At 36.9% G+C, this 9,949-nt stretch overlaps 1 non-coding gene across 1 annotated transcript; it reads left to right on the forward strand.

The window, feature by feature from the left end:
* The first annotated feature begins 334 nt into the window (after positions 1-334).
* Positions 335-441, forward strand: LOC145056062 (small nucleolar RNA R71). Its single transcript, XR_013685600.1, has one exon. It is a non-coding gene; the product is annotated as a small nucleolar RNA R71 (small nucleolar RNA).
* The last annotated feature ends 9,508 nt before the right edge of the window (positions 442-9,949 follow it).

A 9,949-nucleotide genomic window follows, 5' to 3' on the forward strand; every position in this document is an offset into this window, starting at 1 on the left:
TGTACTCCAACTTACAATCCCTTATAGAGTGGGGTTTGCCACAAGATCTGCATCTATCTTGAATTGATCCACCCATTTTGTGATCCTTTCTTCCATCGCATCGAGCTTTGCAATTACCAAACTGATAGCATATTGACCTCTATCTTCACTTGATTTTCCTCTAGTGAAATCCTCATCTGGGTTGTGATACTCTCTTGAATGCTTAGCTAATTCATCAATCAAAGATTAATTTGTTGTTGGATTCTTCTTTGTCATAGGCCCTTGAGAGTCTAGAAGTTAGTGAGTGCACACATTGACTCCATCATAAAATATTAAGATTTCTTATTATACATTGAACTCATGTTGAGGGAAATGTCGTAACAATCTCTTGTAACTCCCCCAAGCTTCGTATAACGACTCCCCTTCTAATTGTTGAAAAGTATGTATCTTTTTTTTTAAGCTTCACCACTTTTGAAGGAGGGGTAAACAAGTTTATGAACTCAATCTTAAAATCAGCCCATGTCGTCATTGCTCCAAAGGGAAGTATTTTAAATATTCCTTAGCTTCACCCTTCAATGAGACCGACAAAAGTCGAAGCATCACCGCATCTTTACTCATGTTTAGTGCATGAAAATAGTTAGAAATTTCTACTATCTCTTCTATATTCTCATAAGAGTCCTCGTGCTCCTTCCCATAAAAAGGTAATTTCTTTAGCATTCCAAGAATATGTCCCGATAGTTCTAACTTTGTATTGGTTGGGATTTTTAGTGGATCAAGACCCCATCTATTGTCATTCCTCATATGTCGCTTGTATTCTTCCATTGTCATGGTCATGATGTCTCCTATTTTTCCCTGCTAAGATAAAACTAGAAAACACGCATAAAACGAAAAAAATCAAATAAATTAAAAAAACTAAAATTAAAAACAAAACTACTAGTGCCCACGTCGTGGTAAAATATTATCACGTAGTGGGGGATGCCTGGACAAAAAATAAAAAAAATTTAGAAAATAACTTTTTGTGGGTTTTACCCCACAAAAGGATCGATTAACTAGAAGAAATTAAATTATAACTAGAATAAATTGTTTCCCGGCAACGACGCCAAAAACTTGATGTGCATAAAAGTATGCCTATCAACGTTTAAATTTATAACCTAGAAAAACTTAACTAACTATGCAATTATAGGCAGTGTACCTAGTCAGATTATAGAATAGTAAGTAAGTCGGGTGCTGATCATAGGGAATGATATTTAATTAATAAAATAATTACTAAAAGTTGATGTAAGAAAAACAACTAGAAGTGAGGGGTTTTTATCTGATTTACAAGTTTAGATTAACTTAATTAAAATACTCAAATAATTAATAATGTAAACAACTAGAAAAATGATTTTAAATCAAGAATAAATTATACTTTCATTTAGCATGGAATCCCTCCTATTCTCTATGGTTGATTTTAAGATAATGGATTAGTTATGTTAGTTACAAAATAAAAGTTACTAGTCATCATGATGAGGCTAACTAGCATAAGTCAATTCAATAACTTTAACCACAATGATCATGCAAGTTAAGGACAATAAATTAATTTTAAAGGTAATTTGGGCTCTGAATGATAGAATCTACAGACTACTATTCTTTGGTCAAGTCTAGTAATCAAGAAAATATTATGATCAAATATTTCTCTCTAACATAGTTAAGCAACTAACTTATCGCCTATACTAGGATATGACTAATCACTAGCTCTAACAATTTAATGATCATAAATAGCTAGGTAAATCAATTTCATGCAATTAACTGCAGTTTAACTACACAATCTTGAGACAATGCAATCAAGATATAAACTTTAACAGGCCAGGTTTAGATTTATTAAACAATATTTAAAGCTAATACTAACTTTATCAATCCATCAAACAAGAAATCAACACATCGTAATTAAGAGTTCATCTAATCTAAACGAAAGCAAGGATTTTTAGCCCATAACTACAACTGAAAATCACATAAACAAAAGGAAAACTAGGATAAACATGATTAAACTAGGCAAACTGAATGAATATGTGTGAATCCTTGCTCCAGTCTCTTTATCCTTTAATCGCTAGTGAATTATACCTTCTAAAGGTTCTTGGAAGGGTTTTTCTTCATCAATAATCACATCCCTCCGGCCTCCACCTTCTGAAATCGACCTAATGTCTGGAATATATATAGTTGCCTAAATTTAGTAACCACGACATTTTTGAGAGGCACCACGTCGTGGTTTTCATGGATATCCCGTATTCTCCAAGTTAGCTTAGCGATCATGAAGTTTCCATTTACCAAGTCGTGGTGTTGGTCACCACGTCGTGGGAGTTATATTTCACATTTTGGTACAGACATGAAACTCGTCCAAAATTTTGTCTAGTTTTCAAATCATTTTGAATCTCGTCAATTGGATTTATGAGTCATGAGACATATCCAAAATATTGACGAGGGGTCAAGCTGTCCAACAACATCCTTTTTGTGTCTTATTCAGCTCCTCTTCCTCCAAGTATCCTACTTTTGTTGGTTTCAGTCCTTTCCTTCGATAGAGGAGTGAGGCTTGTCGATACCTTTCTGTGGATATAAAGATCATCAAAAGCAGAGTTGAAACAAAGACTTACGGATGTTTAAAGTTAGTCAAAGAGAGTCTGGTAGTATGTAGGGCATATAAAAGGGAGTACGCAGGTCGTACATGCTGTGGGTGTGATACATTTTTAGTGAAGTACGCAGGACGTACCCAAAGTTACGCAGGGCGTAATTCCGCAGTTTCAAATCCCTAATTTCGGAGTTTTGAGACCTATTTAAGGTTTCTAACCCTTAGGCATCCTTCCTATCATGAACCTCCACCATCTTGATCCTCTAACTCGAAACCATAGCCTCCCCTCACTTATTTTGAGCCTTGACATAATTTATGAGATTATTTCTCCATTAGAAGGTGGAATCTTGAAGAACAAAGTGGTGACAAAGTGTATGGAAGAAGGATTCAAGCATAGATCCAACAAGATTCCATCATTTCTGGATCTTTGTGAGTAAAAAGCTTCAAACTTGCTCATTAATTTCATAGATCTTGATAATTTTCATATTTGTCACTTTTTGGTCACTTTAGTGCATAAAGTTTAGATCTTGAAAGTTTGCAACGTTTTTATAGATAAAGTTGGAAACTTTATCCATCTAAACATTAGATTGATTCAAATTTGAAGGTTGGAGACTTGGACTTAATGGATTAAGTTGAGAAAGAAGCATTTTTAGTCCCGTTGAGACTTAAAGACTAGATCTTGATTTTTTGGACCATCCTAATGGATAAAGTTGGAAACTTTATCCATTATGGAGCTATTAGGAAACCATAAAAATGTGATCTTGGTCCTTTTATCCCCTCTATGCAAGAGTTATGATGTCTTAATGGGTTATTAAGTTAGGGTTTTAGCTTTTGGACCTTTTCTAGCCATGGAAAGTCATAAATGTGGAAACTTTATGACTTGGAACGATGGTTTGGGAGTAGATCTGAATTTGGATGAAAGGTCTTCAAGGAATAAGCACTTAATGAGAATATTTAGAACTAGGTGAAGTAAGTTAGGCGTAGCAAGACGTACGATACGCGTACTAGGTTAGAACCTCATGGTTGGGTGATTCATGAATACTCCCAACGTAGTGACTAAGTACACAGGGCGTACGCATTCATTTTGACTTTTTGACTTGACTTTGACTAGGATTTTGACCAAGTTTGACTTAGGGGTATTTTGGGTATTTTGAGAAGTAGTTTGAGACTAGGGTAGTGTTTGTTGTATAGGTGACTGGTAGAGTCAGCAGTTGGAGCTATGATCAGTTTAATTATCTTTTTAGAATGTAATATGAGTTTTCCTTACTATACTTATGGGTTGAAGGCACCTATTTCTGCCCACTAGATTATGTATCCTGGTATATTGGATTGATGTTATGTTGGTTATATGATATATTTGTAGATCTGTATTGTTACGTGTGTTCACTGAGGATGCGTTCCTGCTTTGTGCTGAAAGCCAAGATACTCGAGGCGGTCTGGGTAGGTTGAAGGCCCTACGAGGCGGTCCAACCGAGTTGAAGGCCCGAAGAGCGGTCCAGATAAGTTGTAGGTCCTGTGAAGTAGTCCAGTCAGACTGAAGGCTCATATTTGCATGTTGTTATCTTCTTGGTTGTGTGTGATACTTTGTGGAAACTTACTAAGCTTTGGCTTACAGTTTGATTGTTATGATTTCAGGTACTTCAAATGATCAGGGAAAGGCTGAGGCTTGATCAAGCATATCCTTCAGATTTTATGATATTTGATTTTGGGGATACTCTGATTTGTGATTATAAATTTTGGAAACTCTATTTTGTAGCAATTATGGTCTTTGGCTTGATTTTAAAAAATGAAAATTTTATCTTGATTTTTGGGATGTTACAAGTTGTTATCAGAGCCCTGGTTTAAGAAAATTGGATAAACATTCGTGTGAATCCAGACTAAAACTAAGGATCTATAAATGTTTTCAAAATTGTTTTAATAGGTAACTAAACAAAGATGACATATGTATGATTAGTCGAAGCAAGAAAGTGTACCCCAGATACCCACATTGTATTGATTATGATGATTATGATAGAACTGTGTGCTAGCTATAGGGTAGGGATCTTAAGGAATTGCATTATGTAATTTCCTGAATTATGATTCCTTATTTTCTATAGAGATTTTATGCTCGATTGTTGCTTGCTTGATGTTTAGTAGGACCCTTTCGGCTGTAAATTAACTAATAAATGAATACGTTAATTCACATGCTGTAAAGGTCAAATAATCTTAGAGCGAAGGATTTTTGACCCTATTGCATAGCTCTTGTTTGAGTCCAATCGTTGTAGGGTTGAGTCTTTTAATCTAATATTATTTAAGTTATGTAGCATGTGATTTTACTCATGAAGTATCTAACTAACACTAATAAGGTCTTTCGGAAGTTGATGTCAGGGTGAGGTGAGGATCCTAGGATAGCCGATGAAGTGTTGTAGTGTGCATGGTGTGTTGTTTATCAGATTTTGGTATCATCATTATGAGGATGTAACTTAGAGGATTCACAATGATTCTTGAGGAAAGTATGGATAGGTGTGGAAGGTAGTATTGGGCCCGTACTATTAGAAGCACAAGATCCATACTCAAATCGAGGGAAGTCATGAGGGTTCTAAGGAGCTGGTTGAGGGTAGATGTCATGGTTGGTGCCATTATTCGTGACAATGTTTCTGTATATGTCGATCTTTTGGTTATGATTGTTAAGGATGAGGACCAGTCTGTTGATCGTTTGGGATTTAGTGGCCATGTTAGTTTAGGTTTGGATGGTGCAGACCTAGGTGAGTTAGTTGATTTTGAGGTCTCGAGGGCCTTGCTTGATGGTAGTTCATTTGCATCATGGGACTCGAGAAAGAAGCGATTGTTATGATAGCTCGAGGATTGCAGCCAGAGGCTGAGTGATTGGCAGATGAATTGGAATGTCACTATCTTCGGCTGAGGCTATGTTCTTCCATCTTCCATGTTCAGAGGAGAGAGAGAGAGAGAGAGAGAGAGAGAGAAAGAGAGAGAGAGAGAGAGAGAGAGAGAAAAGAGAAAGAGAGAGAGAGAGAGAGAGAGAGATAGAGAAAGAGAGAGAGACCATACATGTGATTTTTAGGGTTGGGATGTAGACCCAACATAGGGCTATATAGCTGTGTTTTTTTGGCGGCAATATGGCAATGTGGGAATACAAAAGAGGATCCTTGTGGTATGGTTGCTTTAAGATGAGTTCAAGGGCCTGCTTTCTTGGGATATAGGCATGCCAGGTGCTAGCTGATGGTTTCAGGCGACCACGGAAGTGAATCGGGAGCGAAATTTTTTGTTGTCTCTGATGTATCCCAACTAGGAGAATGATGCCTTTTGTATTTATGAATGGTTCTTGTGTTGAATTCATGGTTGGGATATGCAGCCTAGGAGTGTAGTAATCTATTTGTTTCTAGATAAGAAGTTGGTGTGTTTTCTAATGCATCTGCATGAAATTCTTGATGTTAAAGGCAACCATGATTGGAGAGTTCTCAAGGTCTCCATCTGAGATTTGAAATCTCTTTGAGTTTGCTTGGAATTTGAATAGGAGATCATCTTGTGTTTTGTTATATATCCCACGGGTCAGTTTTGGTCTATTTGCAACGTTAGTTAGTGGTGGTTCGAACCCTAAATGGGGGAGAGCTAGATATTTTGCTTAGAGGGTCAGCGATTTGTTCGAGTTATTTTTTCAGAAGAATGGATCATATGGATTTGCGGTTTGGGTATGTAAAACTTTGGTTCAGGATTTGGTCAAGATGGGGGTGCAAAGCAAGTTGTCATCAAATGTATGTTTTCAGGAATTTAAGATTCATGTTCACGGTAAGAAGTTGTTGGACAAAGAGCTCATTGTAGCTAGGGGTTCCGTTCGGGAACTTCGAGGAATAGGTCAAGAAATGGTTGGGTCGCTCAGGTTGAGTATCGATTGTGAAGGGATTTGTCAGCTTGTTGTATAGATTGATATCTATAGTCTAGGTGGGGAAATTGTTTATTAGTCAATCAGTTTCAGAGTCTGGTATGTTTAGTTCCTAATGGGTTTTGTCCATTAGTGTATTAGATCAATGGATTAGTTGTCAATGCACTCTCGATCGCTAGTCTTTTCGTCCTTCTTCAATAAGAGAGGTTCTTTGGAAGTTTAGAGTTATATCAGTTGGAGTTCAATGGATCCGTATACCTATTGTCAAAATCTGTACATTTTACATTTTGGTTTCTAGGTATGGGTACCCTTAATGGTTGGTTGCGAAATTATTATTCATAGCAGGATTGAGTTTGACAGATGTTCTTGGTTATTGGAAGTTCAGATATTGGGACATTGTTAGGGAGTTCTTCAGATGTGCCTTTGGATCTGCACATAATCCAATTTTGGTGTGTCGTGTCAACGTGGTTGGTATCTAGATTGACCCGACCAGAGTTTGACAACATTTCTGATGGCATTGGAAGTTTTGTTGAGCTATTTGCATATTGGTGGTATCTGTTTGGTTTCAATCAAGGTGTGGGATCTTAGTCTCGGCCATTCATAAGGATGTTTTTGTTAGTTTTTGAGGTTGGTTATTTCAGTTAGATCTACTTGTACCACACCCAATGGGTAAGTGTTGTGAGGTAGAAGGAGTGCAGTAGATTTAGGGTTGGTTATGTGTTTTCCCTTAGGGTTATATGTAGATTAAATAAGATAGCATGATAATACTTGGATTGATTATTGGCATGGTTCTTAATTGGTTTGTAGCCCTTAAATTGGAACAAGAGTGTAACTGCCTATTGATGGTTGGGTATCTTTAGGCCCGTGTGGTGTCGGTCGTGCTTCTTTAGGCCATTGATGGGATGACGACAAGACCAACATAGTACTGTGAGCTTGTCGTTTAGTGGTTAGTTGGTGTAATGATGTATCGTGAACTAGTTGTTGTATGATTCATATGGGTGGGACCCAGTAGTACTTTGATTGAGACTCTTAGGTCTCAGTCGTTAGTTTCCTTGGCATATTCGATTGTTAGTGTATTGTGGGAGTCAAGAGACTTAGTGACCAGCTAGTTTGGATAGTGTGGGAAGTTAAAGGTTGTTGGGAGTAATAGTTATGCATCATAAGTCTCTTGCAGAGTTTTTTCATTTTGAACCTCGTTTGCTTGCAGGCTGCTTATCAAGAGTTTGGTTACCAATGTTAGGTATTGGTTATGCAATCTTGAGTCATGAAGTTTATTTTAAATGTCTCAAGTGATTTTGAAGGTGGAGGTACAAGTGAGCTGATTAGGGATTTGGATGCAACGTGAGATTCTTGGATTGACCATCTGTATGCTTGTGGGATCAACAGGTTAGTGATGACTTGTCTGGGAGTCAAGTGCATATTTAAGGTTGTTGGGCACAATCTCCAGATTGGGATTGGGTGAAATTCATAATCGGTATATTTTTGTTGGATTAGGTGTCTAAGCCCATAACTATAATTGGTATGTACTTGACCCGGTTGTAGCATGGTCCTTTTTGGTTGCCTTCATCAAAGCAACTTGACTGGATGAATAATGGAGAAGGAGGTTATTATGGTTTACTAATATATTATATGAATAATATATTAAAGGAGAAATCATATTCGTTTAATTAATATTAGTCAAGAATTAATTAAGAATTAATTTTGTGGTCAAAAGAGATTAACTAAATCAAGTGGACTAATACTGTGATTACAAGATAGTTACAAGGTTGGGCTTAGGATCCATAAGGGAGCAATGGATGAATTCTATGTGGGAGCCCACATAGAAATCGTCCAAGGGGCCTTCTGGAAGGATTCTTTGGGTTGCTTAAGGACTAAGTAATTGGATTAGGGTTTTGACTGAAACCCTAATTGCTCAGCTATGTAAGGAGTCCATGGTGTAACCAAAACCGACCACTTGAACCCTAAGAAGGATAGCATAGCTGATTTTGAGACTTTCCCCTCTCTCTCTAAGATTCTTCCAACTTTTTTTGGTGTTTGTGATCCATTAGAGGCATCACATTTGAGGTGCTAGGTTCTCATAAGCTCAAGATATTCAAGCTACAATAAAAGGTAACATTCTTACTAGTTTGTTTACGTTGATTTCGATTTTGATATGCTAGATCTAGGGTTTGAGAGCTTTGGATGATTACTGCATGTATAATTAGAAAAACCTAGATCCAAAGATTTAGGGTTGGCATGTGCACCATAGGATTGATGATTTGCTCATAACCCAACAATTTTAAGTATTCCTTCTCGATCGTTGAGTGGTGTTCCTAGTCAGGGAATAAGGATGGGTATGACGAATGAATGATCAGCAGTCATAGGAAATAATTTATGGGGTTTAAATTGATGGGTTTCATTTTTCGAGAAGTTTCCTACTTTGAGTGGTTGTCGCTGTAATTTGAGGTCTTCCAATTAGGAAGCGTAAGGTAGTTGTTTCAGTTCCTCAGGTTGAGCAGTTGGGTTTCTTTCATCGGTTTAGGGCAGAGAATTAAGGTTCATTCTTTCATAGGGATAAGTGATTTATGCTAATATGGGGTTTAGATGGCAGGGTTGGGAGGCGATTGTCGGTATAGGATGAATCTTCAGTCTTAAATGGAATTCAGGAAGTTCAGGCAGGATCAACTAGGGTGCACATGAATTAGTAAGGAATAAAGGTTTGTATCGATCAGATACACTTCAAGTATGAATAACAAATGTAAAACTAATCTAAGCAAAATAATAAATAGAAATTAAATAACATAAAAGTTCTCCAAATTGTTCTTTCACCAAGAAAGAGTTTTTGGCTTCACCAAGAAGACAAGTTTGTCACAAAGACGATTGACAAAAATCCACGATCAGAACATTAGGGTTTGCCCTAATGTTGTATATATACTGATCTATACATGTATATCCCTTGATTGAAGGGATTGCGTCTAATTTATATTAAGAACCATTTTAATCACAAAGATACCAGATATGTGATCTATTCTATACTTATCTATATCATTACTTAATATACAAAAGATTACAATTGGATAACCGAACTGTAAATTGACGCTGATAAGCTTGATATGCCGACGTTATATATGTAGAAGACGCTAATGTTGATCTATCAGTGTGTGTGTGTTTAACTTATCAGATTATAAGGTGTGACCTTACAATCTCCCCCTATCTGATGATGTCAAAACTAAACTTCTTCATTTATCAAAAGAATTAGTGTAGAACTCTTCAGCTTCACTTCAGATCTCAGGCTTAACCCATCTGAATTTATCGACTTTAAGTTCTTCCATTCTTTGACTCAGCTCCAAAGATATCAACACATGATATCCTTTTTCTAGTACATCATGCGAAGATGAAACAAATGTTCAGTGGGAGCAGAAGGAAGATCATAAGTATGTTGATAGCACATCTGGTTTTGACCGTCGAGATAAATGATCCCGTGCTCTGGTTCTGGAACAAGCATATAC

Source organism: Lactuca serriola, chromosome 5 (genome assembly GCF_051521515.1).
Source record: "Lactuca serriola cultivar US96UC23 chromosome 5, Lser_US96UC23_V15, whole genome shotgun sequence".
Taxonomy (NCBI): Eukaryota; Viridiplantae; Streptophyta; class Magnoliopsida; order Asterales; family Asteraceae; genus Lactuca; species Lactuca serriola.